This window comes from Pipistrellus kuhlii, unplaced genomic scaffold (genome assembly GCF_014108245.1).
Source record: "Pipistrellus kuhlii isolate mPipKuh1 unplaced genomic scaffold, mPipKuh1.p scaffold_m20_p_17, whole genome shotgun sequence".
NCBI classification, from domain to species: domain Eukaryota; kingdom Metazoa; phylum Chordata; class Mammalia; order Chiroptera; family Vespertilionidae; genus Pipistrellus; species Pipistrellus kuhlii.
In genome coordinates, this window is record NW_023425482.1 from 22,492,042 (window position 1) to 22,514,934 (window position 22,893).

Here is a 22,893-nt window from a genome sequence, read left to right on the forward strand (position 1 = left end):
ATTGTTCTGGAGAAGGCCTTGTATGTGAGGAGCTGTTAGGTGGAAACAAGGAAGAGTGGATTTTTTGGGGGGGAAAAAGTGCAATAAATGAAGTCAAATGCAGGCCAAGTTGGTCCCAGAAGGTGGATGCTCTAAATGTTCAAGGATGTTGAGGAAATCCTTTATGCTTGTTGGAGTGGGGAAGCTATGCCAGCCACCATCTCCCCCCGTTCCCCCACTCCTCATGGTTCAGTGTCTTCATTTTCAAAGATAAGAGCTATTCAGACACTCCATATTCTGCTGTTCATCCACTCAACAAATATACATAGAACAGCTGCTCTGGGCTAGGAACGTGATAGACACAGAGGGAGATATGAAGATGAATCATACCAGAATCTAGACAGAACACACCCCACACAGATTCCAGAGTGAGGGGTAGTGTGGGGAGGGCATGGGGATGTAGCCTGTATAAAGAATTGCAGCTGCCAGCCCAGTGCTGCAGTCTGCTAGCATGACCATGGCATCTCCTGTCATCGCTGCCATCACTGTCATGCTTTGCCCTTAAGCCTATCATTCCACCAGGATCTGGCAGCAGCAGAAAAGCACTTCTCACTTTGGAAGGGAAGGTTCCTTGGGAAGGTGACTTGTTTTGGATTCCAATGACACGTGGGTTCTAGCAGAAACTGGCTCTGAGAGACTTTATATCCCCCTTCCTGGCTTATGACGCACACAGCGTATTGTGAGAAGTTGAATGTACAGCTGCTTTTTTGTTGTAATTCAAGTACCAAATACACATGTGGCTAACCACACCATCCTACAGTACCTGTAGATTCTCAGCCCATGTCACCCCCATGTCACCCACTTTGCACACTACTACTGAGATGGTTTGCTGACATCCCTTGCTCCACACCTGGACTATTATCTTCTAAGAGAAAAGTCTGTCTTATTGTGCACCTGTGTCCTATAGTGAATCACTTTATTAGTGTCACCTCTAGGTTACTAACCATCCACTTTTTTTTGTGGCAGAAATTACTGTATTTTCGGCGAAGTGGCATTGTGACGATCATTCCTGTTGCCATCTGTTGAGGGACCAATCAGATGGGTGGATTGTGTTACAGAAACTGGCAGCAAGTATCCAATGGGTGAAAAAGGTAAGAGAGAACAACATTACTGAGTGATTTGAACATTGCAGTGGGAGTGGAGGGGGTAGGATGCCTACAACTCCTCTCTTTAAGCCTGTCTCAAGTTTGAACCTTCACCAAATCCAAAATGGAACCGGAGACGGAGCAGCCCTGCTTTCTTGGACTTTCAGGAATGTGATTATTGCCTGTTGTTACTGGGTTCTCTTCGCTGAACACCTATCATGTGCCCATACAAGGATGGTAGTTTTTGGACTATAGGAGATTCAGAGGAGAAGGAACTAGAGGGGATTATGATTCTTTAGCAAGAACTCAGCTGGGTAGACTAAGATGACTGCCAAGTTGTTATTTCCCCCTTTCCTTCTGTTGAAAAATTCTCTTTATAAAATGTATTTTTTATTGATTTAAGAGAGGAAGGGAGAGGGACAGATACAAACATCAATGATGAGAGAGAAACATCCATTGGCTGCCTCCTGCACAACCTCCAATGGGGTTGGAGCCCAAAACCTGGGCATATGCCTTGACCGGGAAACCATCCTTGACCTCTTGGTTCATAGATCAATGCTCAGCTACTGAGCCACGCCGACTGGGTGAAAGAATTCTTTAGAAATGAAGCAGGTGGCTTACGTCTGAAAAGGAAGAGCTAGCAGTATCAACCTATTAGGCCTCCAAAGACAGAATGCTAGACCATCAACCACCAGGCCCAGCCCTGCCATTCCCCACTGTGCGCCCTTAGGTGAATGAGTGCTTTCTGTGGCCACGACGGGGTGTTGGGCTAGGCTCTCTACCAGTCCTTATATTTTAGGATCCTCCGAACCCATTTCCCTCCTCCTGCTCCTTGGTGGTGATGTGCTATTGTTTCGGAATGGCCAAGTATCCAGAGAGAAAGTTAAGCATTCGTTACACCAGCGTGACTCTCCACCCGTTCGCCCTAATGTCTTTCACTCCAATCCACACGGACGTGATTCTATCCTCTGATGACCTCTGAAGTATTCTGACTTCTTTCTGTGCTCACTACGACCATTCAAAGACACACCGAATCCTCTTTCTCCCAGATACCACCGTGGCCACCCAACAAATGGTTTACCTCCAAGGTTACTGCTTCCTTGTCAGCCTTAGCGTGATTTCCTTATGCAACAGACTGTGTCCCTAGGCCCAGACAGTATGTCATTTCCCCACTTAATCCCTTTCCATGATAGAGTCTGGACACCTGACCAAGCTTCTAGGACCCTGCGAGGAAGGGGGCCTGCTTTGCTGTCTAGGCTGGTCCCTCAGGCCCTCTGCACACCCAGCCCTCACCATACACATCTACCCTTGGACCTACCACATGGCACAACCTTCATCCCTCCAAACCAACACCCTCTCTCCTTTTCTATCGTACTCACTTTATATCTTAGCCTGGACTTCACTGTCTGGAAGGAGTTCTCCCTGATCCCTAAGACTGAGCTCTGGGTTTCTCATAGACAACATGCCCATTCGTCAGAGATGACACCATTTATGGCAATGTCCAGGTGGGCGTGGGCTTGTCTATTTACTCGTCCGTCTTCCCAGCTGGACCAGGTGGCTGTTGGGGGCAGAACTTACTTTGGAAGCGCCATTTCTCCCAATTGCAAGCCCCGTATCGCACCCCTTATAGGCTCTCGGTGAATATTTATTAAACATCTGGATAGAGACTTTGTACTTTGCACACAAAGTGAGGAGGGGGGACTCATGTTACCACCGAGGAAAAGTCACAGCCATGGCAGCTAGTAGGTATTAAGTTCTTACTGTATGCCAGGCACTACAGTCTTTAAGGGCACCACCTCCCTCAATCCTTGCAAAAGCCTCCTGTGACAGGTACTCTTAATAGCCAGGGTTTCATAAATGAGGAAACTGAGTTTTAGAAAAGATGGATAACTTGCCTCTGGCCACCTTTTTTATTTATTTATTTTTTTTTTAACTGTGGACATCTTTATTCTTGGGAAGTCTGACATTAGCCTCTGTCTTGTGCCATTCCCTCATCCCCTCTTTTGCCTTCACCCCGAACGAATTTGCTACATTCTTTTTTTTTTTATTTCTTTATTGATTAAGGTATCACATATTTGTCCTCAACACCCCCATTCCAATCCCCCACCCTCCTCGACTAATGCCCCACCTCCCTTTGTCCTTGACCACTGGTTAAGCTCATATGTGTGCACATAAGTCCTTTGGTTGATCTCTCCCTTTTATCCCCACCCTCCCTTTGAGGTCCAACAGTCTGACCCATGGCTCCTTATCTCTGGGTCTGTTCTTGTTCATCAGTCTATGCTGTTCACCATTTCCCCTAGATGAGTGAGATCATATCCTACTGGAGATATACTTATAAGAATAAAAAATGAGACAAGCAATCATCGTTATGCTGAAAGGTATATTCTTGACAAAAGACATCTCCTCCATGAGAGGCCTGAGGCTCTCGCTCCAGCCCACACGAGCTGTTATCACGCACATGATTATTCCTGGCACTAGGACCCAGAAGTCTTGGATGATGTCCCGGGTGTTTTACAGTCACAATATACTGCGGGTGTGCGTGGGGACAGAGTTCAGTTTGGAGGTTGTCCCCCACTCCAGGTCTCCCTCCCATGCTCTGGTCAGTGTGTGTGCTGGGAATAAACGAATGAATGAACATGCTTCGTGGGAAGCAGAGCTGTAGGCCCTGCACATGCGCCCGTGGGACTGGGAAGCTGTGTGCCTGCCTCCTCGTGCATTAGCATATTCTGCCCTCCTTTGCTCCAAGGCCCCAGCAGAGGAGAGCTGTCCCTCCTGTGGCTGTGCCCTCGAAGGGAGAGCATCTCCTTCCTGCCCGGTCAGATGGTCAGACGGTCAGACGGGCCTCTCAGCTCCTCGGCCCTTTGAGTTCCTCCTCAGGACACGAGGCTGACATTTCCCATTTCTCTAGATAATAGGGACAATTAGAAGGCAGTGGCAATGAAAGCAAGTCAGAAGTTAAGTGGAAAGTGCTTGAGTGTAATTTCTCTTCTAGGAAATCTGCTCCATTTATTCTCCCCTTAGTAATGAAGAACCGCCTATTTTGAAGGGCTCTGTGTAGCTTTCATTTTCAAAGAGAGGAAGGTAAACCAGCCTATTGCATTGCAGGACCTTGAAAGAAAAGCAAAAACAATGGAAAACAAAGCAGGAAACCACAGCCTGGTGCGGAGGGGAGGGCCTTTTGGTCTTTCGGGATAAGGTTCTTATTTTACAGAGAGGGATTTGGTTTTCCTGGAAGGAGGAGAGGACTTGTTTGTGATCACACTGTGAGGTTTTGGAGAAACCAAACAAAACCAACCGAAGACTTGGACTCAAGACTCCCATCCTTGGTCCCCAGCTGGTGTTGTGGGAACAGGTGCCTGTGTGGGGCCACACTTGTTGTCAGGGATGAAGAGGCGTTTTGTCTTTCCTGGGAAAATTTAGTCAATTCGATTTGTATAAACCACTCAACATCTAAGTAAGAAGGAAGAGAGAGAAAGATGGGGGGAAGGGAGAGAGAGAAAGAAAATACTTTCTTTTAAAATAGATATTTTAGAGAATAAAGGAAGGGAGAAGGAGAGAGAGAGAGAGAGAAACATCAATGATGAGAGAGAATTATGGATCGGCTGCCTCCTGCACGCCCCACACTGGGGATCGAGCCTGCAACCTGGGCATGTGCCTTGACTAGAAATGGAACCTGTGACCTCTTGGTGCCTGGGATGATGCTCAACCACTGAGCCGTCCCAGCCAGGCAAGATTTTGAACGCATGGTGCTGAAGTGCTTGAGGCTTACCGGACAGTTGGCTCTCTGGCTGATTCCAGGGCAATCTTCCCTGGAGCTTCCATTCTTGGCACTTTTCTTGCTTAGACTCCTCTTTGGAGCAGGGAGGACTGACCTGAGTAGCTACAGGCCAGGGGCCCTCAGGCCTGCTGTCTTGCTGGGCTTTCCGCAGGGCACGGGGCACAGATTTGAAAGACGGGAAGGGAGAAGAGGCTGTCCTCATGCTCATAAAAAGCATACGCACGTGGAGACCCTCCTGAGTGAGGATCCGCAGGGGCTGCTGGCCACAAGTTACCAGTTACCTTTTGCCTGCATGAAAGTCAATCCCCGAGAGCCGCCAGAGCCTGGCTCACCTGCACTGCCCCCGACAGTCGGGAGTGTTGGCAGACTGCCTCCTAGCCCGGTGCCCGCTGGGTCTGTCTGTGCACACACGTTTCCTATTTTGGGATGTGGGCCAGTGTGGAGAAAGAGGTCGAGGATCTGTCTGTCGCTGTTGTCACCGAAATCACACACAGCTCACGGGCTGCCTACCTTGCAGACCTGCAGTGGGTCCGATGTGGCTGTGGCTGCTGCCGTCAGCTCAGGAAGAATGACAGGAAGCTCTCGTGTGCCAGGCGGCGGGGATAGAGTGCCTTTGCCCAGATCAGCACCTTAAGGAAAACCTTCAGAGAAGCAGAGTATGGTTCTCTGACCCCACTGTATTTACCTGATGATGGACAAAATGCAGAAATCCTGCCTGACAGTCACAGTGAGGGCTGGTGCTTCATGAGCGTGCCATGTGCCAGGCACTCCGCTCCCTGTTTCACACGCCTGGCCTTAGTGATGTCCCCAGGACTTTGCGTCGTAAGGGCAGCCAGCATCTTCTTTCATCGATGGAGACCCTGAGGTCCTCAGAGGTTAATCAACTTGCCAAGGGCCACGTGATCAACAGTGGGTAGAGCCAAGGTCTCCTCTGTTCCTAAGCACCAGCTCTTCTAGTTCTTTCTTTATCCTGCCTTCCAGGTATGGGGTAGAAGGGTGGCCGTTGGGTAAAAGAAGGGGACATCTGTAGCACTTTCAATACGAAAGATAAATTTTAAAAAATGCAGATGGGATGCTTTAAAACATTTCAAGGGCATAGAAAAGTTGCAAAAGCAACACAAAGTGATGTTCCACCTTTCCAGAGTTATTGTTGCATGTTCCGCGCCACGATGTGTATGACTTCAGTCCCTAATCAAGGCATGGCATGGCTGTCCGTTACCCGGACTTGACACAGAGCTGTGACAGTTCCCTGAGATGCCATAGCAGGCAATCCACACTCAGGACAGGGATGGCAAGGGCGGTACATATCCACCTCACACTCATCTCTGGGAAAGGGTCTTTGCTTGTCTCTCTGTCTCTAGGCGCTCACTCAGTAAGATGCTGGTGTCCTGGGTGAAGCCAGCGGGCTCCAGGCACCTGCCCTAGAGGCCCAGTGGCTCGGGATAGGGGGTTAGGTAGGAACAGACCTTCCCATTGAAATGTAATCACTTCATTTCCGACCGACCTGCCATGGAGATTGTGTGACTCCTCTGTTGTGTTGTCAGCGTCCGTGGGCAGCTCAAAGGCTGGTGTAGGGTTCCCTCCTCTAAAGATCAAAGTGCCGGAGCGGGGCTCACCATATGGACACACTTCCTCCGCGCATTACCGGGCGAGGGGCTGTTTGTGGTCAGGGAGAGGGGCTTTGAACGCTGACGGGTAGGAAGTAACCCAAGAAGACCGTGTGGATAGGATTTTCCAGCCATTGCCTCTGAGCCCACAAGGATGGTTTTCACTCATTCATTCCCGCAGCCAATACTCCCGAGAGCCTGGGGGGGTGGGGGTGGAGTTGGGGGGGTTGGAGGGGGGGGGGCGCGCTCTCCTGCTCTGTGCCAAGCCAGTGCATGCTCTCTACAGGCAGGGTGCTCCAGATCTCGACCAAATGAAACAGTAGAACCGGAGCCTAATGGGGTGAAATCTCCCAGGAATGACTTCCTGGCCATCCATCACTCACTCCTTCACTCATTAAACACCCTCCGGAACCGCTCCCTGTGTGCTCATGCCACCGTGCACCTGTGAGTGAATAAGGCCATCGGACTCCCCGTTTTCACAGCACTCCTATGCCCCTGAGGGGGGTCCCCAGACCCCCAGCCACACCTGCCTGTTTCCGGAAGTTGGCTGCATCCCGAAGGCCCAGCTGCTCCCGGAGTATTTCAGGACAAAATCAGGCCATTGCCCGGCAGCTCTCCCTGGCCCTCTGGGATTCCGAAGCCTCAGAATCACCATTCCCTCTGGGGGCTCCTAACCCAGATTGCCCTGCGCCCCGTGGGGGCCTCGGGGCTCCAGGCAGTCTGATAGAGCAGGTAGCAGGACACGAAAATTGATGGTGTCTGCTGAAAACTGAGAAGGCTGCGGCCAGAAGCCTCCGTTTGGGAGCTTTAGGGAAATTGTAGAGAGGGGCCAATAAGGTCATCTTTCTAAGGGGCTCTGAATTTGGGAACCTAAGCATCCTCCCAGAATCCGTTAGGTTGCCATAGCGACAGTTCTTATACTTCTTTCCCCTACGGAAACAGTTTTTGGTTTTTGAGATCGTCTGCATATTAGCAAGGGCTGGGGAGAAGGTGCCTCTCTAATGGGATGCCCAGCAAGTGCCCTGCGGTCCGGGTGTCTGTCCATAAGAGATACGGGTGTGCATATCTCAGCAGTCCCAGTTTCTCCTCAGAATCTCCACTGGAAGAATGGGCCCAGGAGATGGCCCCTCAGTGCCCCTAACCCGTGTACACCATGCTTTGGGCTAAGAGAGAAAAAGCCTTGGCTGCTTGTTCAGTGTCACTCTTGACAAGGGTTTGAGCTGGACCCCACTGCGGCAGTGAGCAGCCTGGGCTCATGCTGGAATGGTCAGGGCAGGGTGGCTGGCATTTGGGGTTGTGAGCCCATGACCAGCTCCATGATCTCCTCCCCAGGCCTCTCCACCAGCCAGGGCATGATTTCTCTGCCATCTGAGTGGCATGATTTTCCTGTCTAATGTCCCAAGCTTCGGCGGTGTGCGGTCCATCACAGGGGCCTCCGCCTGGCTTCTGGGCCTGTCGTGACCCAGCCCCCACTTCCTCTCATCCCTGAAGCCCCCATACCATCCTGCTCTTCACTCTCAGTCCAGACCCAATGGCTGCTGGTCCCAACACACTGTGCTGCTGCGCTCTGGCTTCCCCTGTGCGAGGTTTCCTTCTCTGTTCCTGTTTGGCTGTGCTGAGAAGGGCCCTCTCCTCCAGGTGGGCCTCCTGGGTTTGGCGAGAGGCAGTGTGCCACTTCTGCCTCCTATGTGTCCTGGCTCCTCGGGGACCTTTCTTTCCTAAGCTCCTCTTCCATAAAAATATTAAAAGACTGCATTTTATGCTTGCTTTGGTGGAAGGGGGAATACAATTTTCAGCCCTAGTAGGTTCACTTTCCTTCTGACTCTAAAAGAAAGGAAAGCATTCCCGTGTGGGGATGCGGGGAAGAGGGAACCCCTGTGCACTGCTGGTGGGAATGCAAATTGGTGCAGCCACCGTGGAAAACAGTCTGGAGGTTTCTCAGAAACGTAAAAATAGAACTACCACAGGATCCAGCAATCCACTGCTGGGCATCCATGTGAAGACAACAAAAACACTCACTGGAAAAGACATCTGTACATTATCATATCTGGGTATTATTTACAATATCCAAATCATGGAGGCAGCCTGTGTGTCCATGGGTGGATGAGTGGATAAAGACAATATGATAATCTTATAAAGAATGGGGTGTTACTCAGCCATTAAAGAGAAGGGACTTGGTAAATCTTGTCATGGACAGACCTCCAGGGCATTAAGTTAAGTGAAATAAGTCAGACAGAGAACTACAAATACCATATGCCATCATTTATACGTAGAATCTTAAGAACGAACACACACACACACACACACACACACACACACACACACAGATACACACACACACAAAACTGCAAGGAATACAAACTTACAGATACAGAGGACAGACTGGTGTTGCCAGAGACAGGAGTATGGAGGTGGGCAAAATAGGTGGTCGAATGGTACAAACTTCCAGCTATGAAATTACCTCCAGGTGTGCCATGTACACCATGGTGACTGTACTTAGTGACACTGCACTGCATATTTGAAAATTGCTAGAAGAACAGATCTAAAGTGTTCTTGTCATGAAAACGATTAGAGTGATGCCTGGTGAGGGATGATAACTAGACTTAACTTTTATGAGAAGCAAGACCCGCCAGAAGCAGTAGACCCCAGTGAAGGCAGAATTGCTTCTACACTGCACACTGCTCTGCATGACCCCGTTCCCAGCCACTGGGGGACTGGCACTCCGGCCATAGGAAGGGCTCTGGGCAGGGGACTTTTAGCTCTCTGCTTTTCAGGTTTGCCTCCCTTGCAGTGCTCCACCTCAGCCAAGGTCACACCCCTTCCAGTGGCGGCCCACATCTGATGACCCATCAGCCAAGGCCTAGCCCTCTCAACTCTACTTGAGATCCTGTTGAATGGCCATCCCCTGAGCACCATGCAGGGTGGTCTGAGCTGGTCCTGGGCCTGCACCACATCTTCCCTTCCCTATCCCCTCTGCCTCCTTTCCTTGCCCTCCATGTGGGTTGTTCTCACGTCACCCACTAATAATGTCCTCAGTGACCCCCCACCTCACAGTTGGCTTCCCAGAGAACCCAGCCTGCCGCACGCCCTGCTGAATGTTTTGCATCAAGCTTTCTTGGTCCACATGAATACACCCGAGTCATTTGTTCCTTCATTGTGGGCCCTCAGTGCCCGCTCCCTGGAGGCTTAGCGGGGCACCTAGAGGCTGAGGGGAACGATGGAAAAGGACCTCTGGGGACAGAACTCAGATCTCTTCTTCTCTGAGATGGGTCTGATTTAGTCTGCAGCAGCGTGGAATAAGGGATGGAGATGAAAATGGGCGTTTATTGGTAATTGCCCATTGCCCCTCCTGAAAATTATTCACTGTCTCCTTTTACCCAGAATAAAACCCAGATCCGAAGTGTCACCAGGATCCTCCCTCGGTGGCCACTGCCCACCCCTCTCTTCCGCACCCAGTCGGCTGTTTCTGTCCCTTGAGTGGCCCAGCCCTTTAGCTGCAGGGGCTTGGCACTTCCTGCTCCCTCAGTCTCAGGCTCCTCCTGCCCTGCTCCTTCTCATCATTTACGGCTCAGCCGAAATGATGCCCCCTAAGGGGCCACTCCTGACATTACACCCTTTAAAGACACACCCCGCCCCCAGATATATGGCATTTTATCATATGTCTAATCTTTACACCGCTCAGCACAATGTGTGAATATCATACTACTTCCTTTCCTGGTTTTCCTTTTTATTTTCTCCCCTCCATGAGTCTAAGGCCCCCAAGATTCAGAGACATGGCCTGCCTCCCTTGCTCACCCCTCTACTCTCAGCCTTGCATACTGGAGAGTATTATGTGAAGCAAAATAAGCCAGTCTGAGAAAGTTAAGTATCCCATGACCTCACTGACATGTGGAATCTAACGAACAAAATAAACTGTTGAACAACATAGATCCAGAGACATAGAAGCATGGAACGGATTGTGGAATCTCAGAGGGAAGACTGGGGTGGGTGGGAAAAGATCAACCAAAGAACTTGTAGGCATATATGCATAACCATGGACAATGACAATAGGGTGATGGAGGCCTGGGGTGGTAGCGGGGTGGAGGGGTGGCTAGAAGGTTCAATGGGGAAACAAGGGGGACATCTGTAATACTTTCAACAATAAAGATTTAGTAAAGAAAAAGGGGAAAAAAAGAGCAATGCCGTTCTACACTTGTCGTAGCTCAGAAAATATGTCTGGAATGAATGACTAAGCCACACCTAACTGCCGAATGTTTCCGTTATGGCTGCTCAGGGATCTGAAGGCGGGGGCTCTGCCTGCCTTAGACAACCTCATGGGGTGGAGGGCTGGAGCGTGGGCACTCCCATGCTGCCATCTTGAGCAGAATCCTTTTAAATTATAACCCGGGGATTTTTCCCATTGATTTTCGAGTGAGTGGAAGGGAGGGGGAGAGACACAGAGAGAGGAACATCCATGTCAGAGAGACACACACCAATGGGTTGCTCCACATGTACCCCGACCAGGGCCAGGAGCAAGCCTGCAACCAGTTATCCTGGACCAGAATCAAACGCGGTGCCCTTTAGTCTCCACAGGCCTGCGCTCTATCCACTGAGCCAAACCGGCTGCAGCTGAGCAGAATCTTCAGACATCCCCCCCTTCCTCCTTCTCTCTCTCTCTCTCTCTTTCTCTCTCTCTCTCTCTCTCTCTCTCTCTCTCTCTCTCTCTCTCTCTCTCTCTCACAGCTCCTTCTGGGCCATCATTTAGGTCTGAGTGGCATCGGTTTCCGAAGCACTCTGCTCTCAGGATGCCAACAGCTGCATGATGGCTTCCCTGCCTGTGCATCTGTGCACTAACAGGGCCCTTCGGCCTCTGCAGCTGCCTGGCCGCCCCCTGCCAGGAGAGAACATGCATCTGTCATCCCCTGGACACGTGGGGCGGACGTGCAGTCTGGTCCCCAAAGTGGTCTCCCTCAGGCAAACGCTGAGAACAATAGCCCTGCACACTTAAATGCTTGAGCAGGTATCCACCGGAGGCAGGTTGCGATAATCCATGTGGATAGAGCCCATTACGATGCATTTCTGAAATGGCACTCACTCCACTTTGTTCTTGACAAATGGTGTTTGTGCCCATTGAGATAGTTTATGTCAACGGTTGCAGGGAGAAGTTTTCTGACAATGGCAAGGCACGGGCCGTTATGGCTGTGCTTCTGTAATGATTTCCGTGGCTAAACTCGACGGGAAGTCTCATTAAGATGAAACATTAACGGCACGTGCTCTGGGGAGGATGGCCATAGAACAGGACAACTTGCGGAGGCATCGGCATTCCAAGGGGCCGTGAGATGACAAGCGTGCCGGCCTTTGGGAAGCGTTTACCGGGCACCTGCTGGCATGCGCAGTCCTGGGCCGAGGTGCCTAGGAAAGAACATTCCAGAAACATGGCCTTTTCCTTCTGGGAACATAGCCAGCTATTTGGGGAAGCCAGGAAGATTTCAGCGGTCCATCGGAGGGCCACTGAGGGGTATGCACTGAATGCGTGGCACTTGGGACTGACCCTAAGTCCAGGAGTGATTCAGGGAGGGCGTTAGAGACTTTTTAGCCCTTGAATAGCAGGAAGTCGGTTATAAACGATGTTCTAAATATAATAGCTGGTAACGATTACTGGATTGCTTTTGGCGGGTAAGCAAAATGATCTGGAATGAGATAGTGGTGATGGATAGGCAACTTTGCAGACACACACACACACACACACACTGAACTGTGCATTTGAAAAGGCTGGAATTTATGATAGGTGGATATCTCAAAGCTGTTCTTTCTTTAAGTACTCTACCAACTCTACACAGTAAAATTATAGTAAGTTTTATTGTATGTCCAGAGAATCGGGCTTAGTGGAATAGACAAAAGGGGTGGGGCAGACTAGCTCCCTGAGGGAGGAAACCTATACCCATTTTACAGATGAGGAAATGAAGAGTGAGATGTTTGTGGCTTGCTCCAGAAGCCACAGAGCTGTAACCGAGGCGGCTGGGACTTTGTCTCTGGCCCTGCGGCCCCAGTGCTCAGATGTTTCCATACCAGCCGCCTGGTGCCTAGAGAAAACCAGATCCAGCCGTCCTACATAATAAAGAGCTAATATGCTAATTAGATTGGATGGCAGAATGACCTTCCTGAACAACCAGTGGGCAGGGCAGAGAGAGGGCAGCTGGGGCTGCAGGGGCCAGGCTCCTTGCAACAAAGATGGTGGGTTAATTTGCATACGCAGGTGCTGATCTCAGGGGATGGGGCAGGATGCTTGCATCATTGCCATGGCAACGGCACAGGCAATCCCTCGCCACCCCAGTTGCTCCGGGCCTCTGGGCAGCTTGGGAAGGCAGGAAGGCTGCTCAGGCCAGAGCGAAGGTGGTGCAGGCAGCCAGGGGAATGAAGGCAGGCCCATTCTTGCACAAGTCTTCATTCCTGGATCAGGCCTCTAGTATGCTAATAATACATGGCAACTAGGATGTGGATGATTTCTCTGTGCTGGGTGCCCTCGCCCTTCCTCTTATCTGATTTAAGCACCTTGTGAGGAATGGTAAGGGTGAGTGTGCAGCTGCAGAGGTGGGTGCCTCAGGGGACTGAAACCTAGAGATAGGAGCCCAAGTCTGTTTTCCCAGGATGCATTCTCCTTTCAGGCATTCGGGGTGTGTCCATCCCCACGTGGGGCTCCTTCTCTCCCTGGATTCTTGCATGCATCCTATTCACACAATGCCAGCCGGATGTCCACGGCTCAGAATGAGGTGTTCCGCCGTTAAATGAGTCAACGTTGGCTTGTTTTCTCCTCCGCAGAAGTCCATGCTTATTTCTACTGGACAGCACAGGTCTAGGTGAAAGCCACTCGCATCCTTATCTCCCCTGCGGTGACTAAGAGAGCTTTTGATGTCATTCTCGGCTCACCCGTGTACACAATGGGTCAGATTCCCTTCCTGTTGGACAGGATGGAAACCTGACTCAGGATCTGTCCATGCGGCTGCACTGGGTTATGTTCCCGGGGAGGCTGTCTTCCCCCGCAGACAGCGGAATCACAGCTCCCTGGGAACAGCTGTGGAGGAATCTCCAGACGTTCACCGAACCACTGAGATCAAAACAAAAGCGCCGCTGGCCGCCTCCCCCCAGAGCCCAGAGCCAGGCAGTCCCCACTGTCTGGCCGCATCCGGGGAGTGCAAACAAAATCATACCTTCCAGGAGGAAGAAGCAACTGGGAATGAGTGAAATGGAAATCTTTCCCAATGGGCAGACGTCCTCTTTCTCAACTCGGGACAGGTTTTTCAGCTTTAGAGGAGTTAAAAGAACACCTTAAAAAATGTGAATGCTTAAAGATTATTACAGCCACCCAATGCTCCGTGTCTGCTCTACAAGGTCTTTGTGATACCTGGAGGAGGCATTACCTCTAACTCACTTAGACCAGGGCCTGTCCTACAAGGGGGGCTCCCTGAACAGGACTCGGGGTGATGGTCGTGGTGACGGTGCAGAGGTCTGTACACTTTCAAATATCCAGATGCATCCAAATGTGGGGCTGTGGGGACAGAGGTTGGCCATGATTAATGCAATCCAGGTAGCAGCCAAGTTATTGTGTTTTGATTTTATTGATTTCAGAGAGGAAGGGAGAGAAGGAGAAAGATAGAAACATAAACAATGAGAGAGCATCATTGATTGGCTGCCTCCTACATATCCCACACTGGGGACTGAGCCCACAACCAGGGCAAGTGGCCTGACCGGAAATTGAACCATGACCTCTTAGTTCATGGGTTGACGCTCAACCACTGAGCCACACCGGCCAGGCTGCAGCCAGGTTTTGATAGCATGTGCCAGCCTCCTGTGGAGCTAGCTTACAAAGGTGGCAGCAGGTGCAGCCTCCCGCCTCCCCATCCTGCCGGGGCTCTGTGGTCCACAAGCTGGTTGCAGGGGAAGGGTGCTCCTCTCTGCAGGAGGATTACCACACAACAAATGTGCATGTTGGCATTAAGGTGTGTTTATGGGCTTCTTGGGGGACACAGCTCTCACCCTCTCCAGCCACCCGCAAGCCTCACAGGGTTCCTTGCTGAGGCTGCTTCTGGCCCAGGTAGCCATGCAGTGTCGTGTGGGAACAGGAGAGCTGGCATCGGCACCTTCTGCAAGGAGAGGCTCTGCCGACAAATGAGGATCTGAGCTCAGGCTTCCAAGCTTCAGGCGGGGCCTGAATTGTTCTGTTTCGAAGACCACGTTATTCAGGGATCTGGGAGAGAAGAAAAGAGGGGGAAAGGGAACAAGCCTACTGTGCGTCAGACACGTGCCAGCTGATGTCTTTACATCAGCGGATCCCCAGCCCTTGGCCCTGTGCAGGGGAGCAGTTCATCTGTTTCTCCAGTGAGCAAAGGGAGCCTGAGAAAAATGGAGTCATTGGCCTGATGCCTTGTAGCTGGGAAGTAGCACGAGGCGAAGGAAATGGAATGGATGCTTCCAATACAAAACGGAGCCACGTGGCTGTGACAGTGGGCCCCGCCTCGGCCTGAGCATCAGGGTTTCTGTGTGTGATGCCCACGGCACAGGCCACTCAGTTGACCCCTGGAAGGTCTCCCCTCTCTTCCTAATGGTCAGAAACCCCAAGGCCACGGTTCATTCTATTTCAGAATTTTCCCTTTCACCCTAAGTTTTTACAGAATCATCTCCGCCTGTCCTGCCTCTTCTTTTGGCCCTCTGTCTGCCCATCTCAGACTCCCCGTTTTCCAAGTCATTTCTGACCGAGGAGCAGTGGGTGATCACACACAGATTGAGATGTGGGCATCCGCAGTGACCCTTCTTCTCCTCAGAGTTCACCCCCCTCCGGACTTGGACCACTGCCTGTGGCCCCATCCTCCCGGGGGATCTTTCTGGAACTATTTCAAGGGGTTGGGTTCTGAGTCATTTTTAAAATTGCAAGCACTCTGCTGAAATCGGTTTGGCTCAGTGGTAGAGCGTCAGTCTGTGGACTGAAAGGTCCCAGGTTCGATTCCAGTCAAGGGCATGTACATGGCACATCCCCGGTAGGGGGTGTGCAGGAGGCAGCTGGTCGATGTTTCTCTCTCATCGACATTTCTAGCTCTCTATCCCTCTCTCCTCCTCTCTGTAAAAAATCAATAAAATATATATTAAAAAAATAAAAAATAAAAAATAAAATTGCAAGCACCCCATCTTGGAAGAATTCCTGGATGCCCGTCAGGGTTATCCAGGGAAAAGATGGGGGAAGCAGGGGAGGTGATGATGTCATTGAACATGAATTGTGGTGAGCAGTGGCTTGTGGTTCTAACGTAAGGGGACCGGACGTCCCGCTTTGTTCACCTTACTCTAACGAGATGTGTCTGTTTCTTTGGCGACCCCTACACTTCTCCATTGGGACAACCGGATGTGATTTCAGAGAGGAACGACTTGCCAGACCAAGCCCCACAATTAGGCGATGTAAGCGGGGTGCATCTCTGAAGAGGTGGGAGAACTATCACCCTGTGCTCTGTTTAATTAAGCTTCATTTAATGGAACAACTTTTCCCCCCTAAAAAAAAACAGGTTTACTGGCAGCTCATCAGTTATTTAAGGCAGCTCCTTTCACAGCACGGGGGGTGGGGGAGGAAGGAAAGAAATATGTCTCGTTTGCTTTCACTGGATTGGTCTGAGGAAAAGCGTGGCTGCCTGGAAGATGCCTAATTGCCGCCGCTGCGATGGCGCGCTCCCTCACCATTTAGTCCCTGGCTTCTCACTGAAGCGCTCATCACGGCGAGGTCTCACCTCTTGATGAATGATTTTGTGAAAACTTGATATTCCTCAGCGCGGCGAGGAATGTCTGCAAGTATAATGCCACTCGGGCTGAATGGGGAGATAACTAATGCCCTTAATTTTGCAGAGAGGGCTGTGATTTGGTACACGCTGTACACATCAGGGGAAATCAGCAGACATTAATCCCCTTCTTTGCACAGGCACCACCTCTGTTCTGCCAGGAGCCACTTTCCCGGAGCTGTTTTGTTGGGGATTCAGAGAGCGCCTGGCGCATGTATCTGGGTGTATGTCGGTGGCTGGGGTCATGCTTGGGGTATGCCATTTTATCTGATGTCAGAAGTTGGGGGAATTGAAGTTGTCTGATTCTGGTTTCATTGGTGGACTTCACAGGACTGTAAGGAGGAAGAATCATCCGTGCTCTAGCTCAAGGTCGAACATGGTAGATGTGCAATGCACCCTTCTGCTCCCTGACCCCCGCTCTCACCCACTAAGCCTTGCAGTTGGGACGGAGGTGGTCGTTTTCATTTTGTTTATCCCCACACCCAGCCTACGCCTCAGTCTGCTGCTTCTAAAAGTCCTAAGGGCTGAATGCATCCAGATGAAAAATGAATGCCTCAAGCAGAACCCATTTATGGTCATTGAGGGACACCCAAATGATGGACACTTGGCTATGTCTGCATGGTCGGCTAACTTTGCATCTTTGCATTTGGCAGCATACATAGGAACACAAGCTCTTTTCATTTGCATTGGCCAAAGAGTAAATGTTATAATTAAAAACTATTATTTGTTATTTGTGTGTGTGGTCTACCATTGGCCTACATTTTTCTGCCACACCCCTGTCCTCAGTCTTGAGCAGCCCTGAGTTTTCATCATCTCAAATTCCTACAAAGAAAAATTATAGGCACGGCATAGACCTGGAAAGATGGCAAAGGAGGCAACGTATCCAACAGATCTTTCTGGTGACAGGTTTCCTGGTTCTGTGCTAACTGAGCAACCTTCTCAGCTACTGTGGTTCTCTCCCCCAGGCAGCAGCCCCAGGGGGCACTCCCCATACTTTTCATGCTGTAAGACAGGGGTGGGGGACATCCGGGCCGAGTAAGGCCCTCAAAATCAAACATTTGGTATGGCCCTGCCAATTAGGGGTGAGTTAATTAAATGTTTGACTAAATGAAGCAGGCTAATTTTTAAGTTGATAGGTTTGTATGGCCCATGAATGATGTTATAAATATCCAAATGGCCCCTGGCAGAAAAAAAGTTCCCCACCCCTGCCCTAGGCAGTCCAGCTGGGCATCTCAGAGTAAGAGTCACAGGGAGGACCAGATTTGGGGGAAGGGGAGGAAGGGCAGGAAAAAGGCATTGGTTTGGGGTGTGGAGAGCATGACTTCAAAGGAGAGGCAAGGCTACAGTGCTATTCTCATTCATGGCTTTCAAAATGCCGCCCGCCACCCCCCTCCCCCCCTGCTTCTTGCAGACCTGGTCCTATCTCATTTCTTCTTGAACTGCCCAGGCCATCCCTGAGGATATCTTTTTTTTAAAATATATTTTATTGATTTTTTTACAGAGAGGAAGGGAGAGAGATAGAGAGCTAGAAACGTCGATGAGAGAGAAACATCGACCAGCTGCCTCTTGCACACCCTCTACCTGGGATGTGCCCGCAACCAATGTACATGCCCTTGACCGGACTCGAACCTGGGACCTTTCAGTCCACAGACTGACGCTCTACCACTGAGCCAAACCAGTTTTGGCCCTGAGGATATCTTGACCTCTCTGTTACTGTTTATATTTATCCTTGATTTTAATGAGCTGACTTGACTTGGAATTATTGGCGACTCTGTGTGGGCACATTTGTCAAATCAGCTAGCTTTCAAATTCTGAATCTCCACCCTACTCCCACCTCGTGAGTTCTTGGTGGGATTGATTATGTTGCTAGATTTTTTAAAATTTAAATGTTTTAAAATTTTTCAATTAGGTTACATTCAGTATTATTCAGTATTAGTTTCTGATGTGCAGCAAAGGGGTTAGAAAATCATGAACTTGACAGAGGGGTCCCGCCCACCCCGCCCATGCTTGAAGCACCCACCTGGCGCCATACAGAGCTATCACAATATCATTCACTCCATTCCCCACACTGTCATCTCTCTGTGACCATTCTGTAACTTCCAGTTTGTACTGCCTAAACCCGTTGGCTGGAGTTTAGATCTTTAAAATGTCTAGATTTGGAAGAGATGGACAATGAAGACTTTGACCTTGCAGATGCGAAGGCTCAAGTTCAGGGTTGCCAGGGTCATGGCTAGGTTCAGAAGCAGGAAGAGATCCCAGACTGGGAGACTATGCCGAGTTTCTATGGCCTCGTGGGCAGCCATCCTTGAGATGCAAAAGTGGACATTCTGTCTGAACTTCTGGCCAGGAGGCCAGTGAGGCCTGACGGCAAAGGTCATGACTTACAGGAATGGATTTCTCGTTCCTTCTCGGTCTGATTCTTGTTTGACTGGGGCAGCTGTGGTCCAAAGGGGCTTCTCTTAGGGAGTGATGCTGGAGACTGCTTGCCACCTGACCGGTGGTACCACAGCTGGCAGATTTGCCCGCCAGTAACATCTTCTTGGGGAGAGGTACTCGGCTGATGGATGTAAGATTCCTGAGTGCAAGAGCAGTGCCCATCCCCAGCTATCCATGCATGTCCTAGGGCAGTGGTCGGCAAACTCATTAGTCAGCAGAGCCAACTATCAACAGTACAACGATTGAAATTTCTTTGGAGAGCCGAAAACCGACTTCTGCGCATGGGCCACAAAATTTCAATTGCACTGGACATGCGCGCCCACACATGGTATTTTGTGGAAGAGCCACACTCAAGGGGCCAAAGAGCCACAGTTCGCCGACCACTGTCCTAGGGAGACAACATCCATGCTCGGGGAAACATCCCGCTGGCCTTTGTCACACTGGGGCTCCATGAACCCATTCCAAAGCTTGATATTATTTTGTTAATGTAGTTTAGTAACAAACAAGCAGAAGCAGGCTAGTGCGAGCTTCTTTCCACTTGCTGTTGAGAACAGGACTGGATCCCCTTCGCAGTGCAGGCCTGGCAGGGGCCGGAGGGGTGAGCAGTGGTGGGTAACAGCCGCTCTTCCGGTCAGAGATAATCCAGGGCCTCACCTTGGTGCCCTTGGAGGAAATATTGATTTGTGGGACCTGCCTCTCCCACCACCTCACTCCTCCTTCCGTGAGCGACATACCTAATCCTCCCCACAATGATTAGCTCATGAGCTCTCCCAGAGCTGTGTCCTGTCTGGCCAGTGCCTTTGGTTAGAGGATATTTATTGTCTGGCCGCCCTCCTGCAAGTCCCCGCGCTGCCCGCACTTTATTAGCCATTAGCACCTTTGGAGGCTGAGGCAGTTCAAGGTACAGAGCAAGATGCTATTCGGGTGTGGGAAACGCTCAGAGGGAGAGGCTTGAAGAAGGCGATCCATTGGTTCAAGGGCTGTTGGGGAGCTCTGGGCAGGTGGGCGGACCCGTGGGGAAGGCAGGGGCAGTTCCTCTCAGGAAGCATGAAAGGACCGGTGGTGTTTGAAGTGCAGGATGCGAGACCCTTGGGTGAAATACCTGCTTTCTAAACATTCCAGGAGCCTGTGAGTTCCTGGAGGCTAACAGCATGTTTCGGGGAATGCTTAGCCTTGAACAGCTGCAGACACCCTGGTCTCCAGGAAGGTTTTTTAAATGGTTGCTAGGTGGAACAAAATGCAGCCGAGTGCTGTGCATTCCTGGAAAGAAAAAAATTAAAGCTTTCCCAGGAGAATGGCAGAGAAGTGCAGTGTGAAAGGTGGCAAGGCAGGAGCTTAGGAATGGGCAGTGTGTGGCTGCAACCTCATTTCTTGTAATACAAGACTCCCACAGATGCTGAGGGAGAGAGGTTATGAACAATGTCTGTAGATCACCTAGCATAGCGCCTGTGGCATAGTAGGTCCTAGGCTGTATCAGGAACAGGCTGGATGGAGAACGAGAGTTTGCAGAGAGGGCCTCCTGGAACGTGCTGCTGAGTCAGGAAAGCCCATGCCATCTCGTGTGACTACACCTGGCAGCTTGGCCCGCCCTCCCCAGGGCTGCTCCATTCTCATCCCATGTCAAGGACAGTGGCGACCCCGGTGGCCTCTGCAGAGGGACTTCTGCCTCCTTATTGATTCTGGGCCCTGATATGTTCTCACAGCCTTACTTTGGAATCAGCCATGCCCCCTTCTCCCCAGAAAACCCCCACCCCTGGTTTCCAGGAGCCACTCTGAGGGCAGCGTCTTCACAGATCAACACTACAGAACCCTTTTGCGTCCCTGGACCACCAAGAGTAAGCCCACGTACACGAAAGGAGCTCATTTGCAGCACCTGGCAGATCCAAGTCCCTATCAGAGAGAAGGAGTGAAATCGCATCTCTTTGCTGTTGCAATAACAGGTCTTTTATATTTATCTACAACCTGCACCACTAAAGGCTAAAAGGTAGACTCTTAAAATGTTCCCAGAGAAATGTAAGTTGCCACTGCTGTCGGCATGACATCATCCCTCTCCTCGCCGGTGCAGCCTGCAGGATGCTTTTACAGAGGGCTTCCCAATTCATGACCTCATCAGACCCTCATATTAACTTGAGAGCCCGGGGAGGCTGGGCACTTTTCACCCTTTTTCCCATAAGAAAAAAACAAACTCAGAGAAGGGTAGTGAGTTATCAGTTGTCAGTGGCCCCACAGTCTCCTGAGCTGCGGCCTCCTCCCTAAACCAGAGATTATGACACTGAGGCAGGAATTTACTAACCCACCACTGGGATGAGGCAGCAAGTCTGTGAGGAGCGATTGGGGCCGGGGCCAGCAGCAGGTGCGAGTGAGGCTGAGGTGCACGAGAGCAAAGAATTTTCAGTAACCACTAGGCTAGCCCTGATGACAGCAACCATATTCTGGCGCTCCCACTCCACCATCCCTCCATGACTGATGCCCGCCATATTCCGTATCTGCCCCCTGGTGGTCAGGGCATATCATAGCTACTGGTTGTGTGGTTGTTCTGCTGTTTGGTCTATTTGCATATTAGGGTCAGGTAGATAGATAGATAGATAGAATGTTATATTAGTGTACTCAAGGCATATAGTACGTACTTTGTATTCTTATTGAAAGAGCAAAACTCCTGAGTTACCCTCTTGATCACCTACTGTATGCAAGGTCATGTCAAGGACCATACAAAGTTCTCTCCTTGCATCATCTCCTTTCATCTTAGCACTCCTTCTTTAAGATTGGTCCTGTGGTGGTTACCTTTTCACATGGCAGCCTGGACTCAGGAGTTGAGTCATGACCCTAGTGAGCAATAAATCTTGAGCTCTAAACCTCTAAGTCCATCTGACGCCCAAGCCCGTGCTCTCAGCCATTGGGTCAGAGTCGCCATTTCTCATGTCAGTTTCTCCCGCAGACCTCTGACAGCTGGGCCTGCATCCTCTGCTAGAGTCCTTAATAGATGGTCACTGTCCAGCAGAGAAAGTCCTGATTCCTTGTGCTGGGGTTCCAGACCTGACACATTAGCAGGGCCCTGCACTCCCTGGATGTATGGGACACCATTGGTGTTATACAATGTCGGTGGGGCCTCCTTGGTGTTGCACACGGAGCAGCCCTGCCAGCTGTGACCCAAATCTTCTTCATCAGGAGAAAACCTTCATCCAGGGACAGACTCTCAGGCCCCGGAGACTCTTACTCCGCTATTGCCAGCCTCCTCTCTTACAGAAGCAGAAATTTAGTCCCAGAGAAAGACTTTGTCTTTTTTGTGAAGTTACACAACAGTTCAGTAGCAGACCTCTTGCAAGAATGCAAGGGTCGTCGAAACCGGTTTGGCTCAGTGGATAGAACATCGGCCTGCAGACTGAAAGGTCCCAGGTTCGATTCTGGTAAAAGGCATGTACCTTGGTTGCAGGCACATCCCCAATAGGGGGTGTGCAAGAGGCAGCTGGTTGATGTTTCTCTCTCATCGATGTTTCTAACTCTCTTTCCCTCTCTCTTCCTCTCTGTAAAAAATCAACAAAATATATTAAAAAAAAAAAAAAAAAAGAATGCAAGTGTCTGGACTTCAGTTGTCACTATCTCCCAGTTGCCTCAGGATTCCTTGGACATTCCTAGATGGAAAGGACATTTTCTTCATCTGAACAAATGGTCCCCACAGCTACAGCACTTCCCCCTTGACCAAAAGAACCATGTAACTTCTTCCTCATGATGATTGCCGTTTACTAGTTTTTCTGTTTAATGATAAAAGGTAGCACTCAAGTTATGTCCCTAACACGAAGCTAAGAGGAAGGAGGCTTATGGTCCTTCAATGCACAGGACGTTGCAAATGACATAGAAATTCAGGAATAGGACATTAGTGGGGCGGGGCTTATGGGGACAACAGCTGAAGGGCATCCTTGAGCAGGCCTTGCTCTTTGCTGTTCACATGGCCCAGGGGGAAAGGTCATGTTTGTTTCTGTCTGGTTTCTGATTGGCTTGCTCATAACATTAATCTCACTAAAATGTTGGCTGTAGGGTGTCACTTTGTGCCCACTCCATTTCCCCAGGCACCTCATTACCTTCTCCCTTTAACTGGCAAATGCTTCATAGTTTCTTTTATCCAAGGTCTCAAGCAAATCTGGCTCACCCAGCCAATG

The 22,893-nt window shown here is 50.4% G+C and overlaps 1 protein-coding gene across 1 annotated transcript in view; it reads left to right on the forward strand.

The window, feature by feature from the left end:
- The first annotated feature begins 1,005 nt into the window (after positions 1-1,005).
- Positions 1,006-22,893, forward strand: part of CDH11 (cadherin 11) — a 72,791-nt gene continuing 50,903 nt past the window's right edge. Inside the window, exon 1 of the mRNA XM_036440617.2 lies at positions 1,006-1,130. The gene's annotated coding sequence lies outside the window, so the exon portion shown is untranslated. The remainder of the gene's footprint in view (positions 1,131-22,893) is intronic.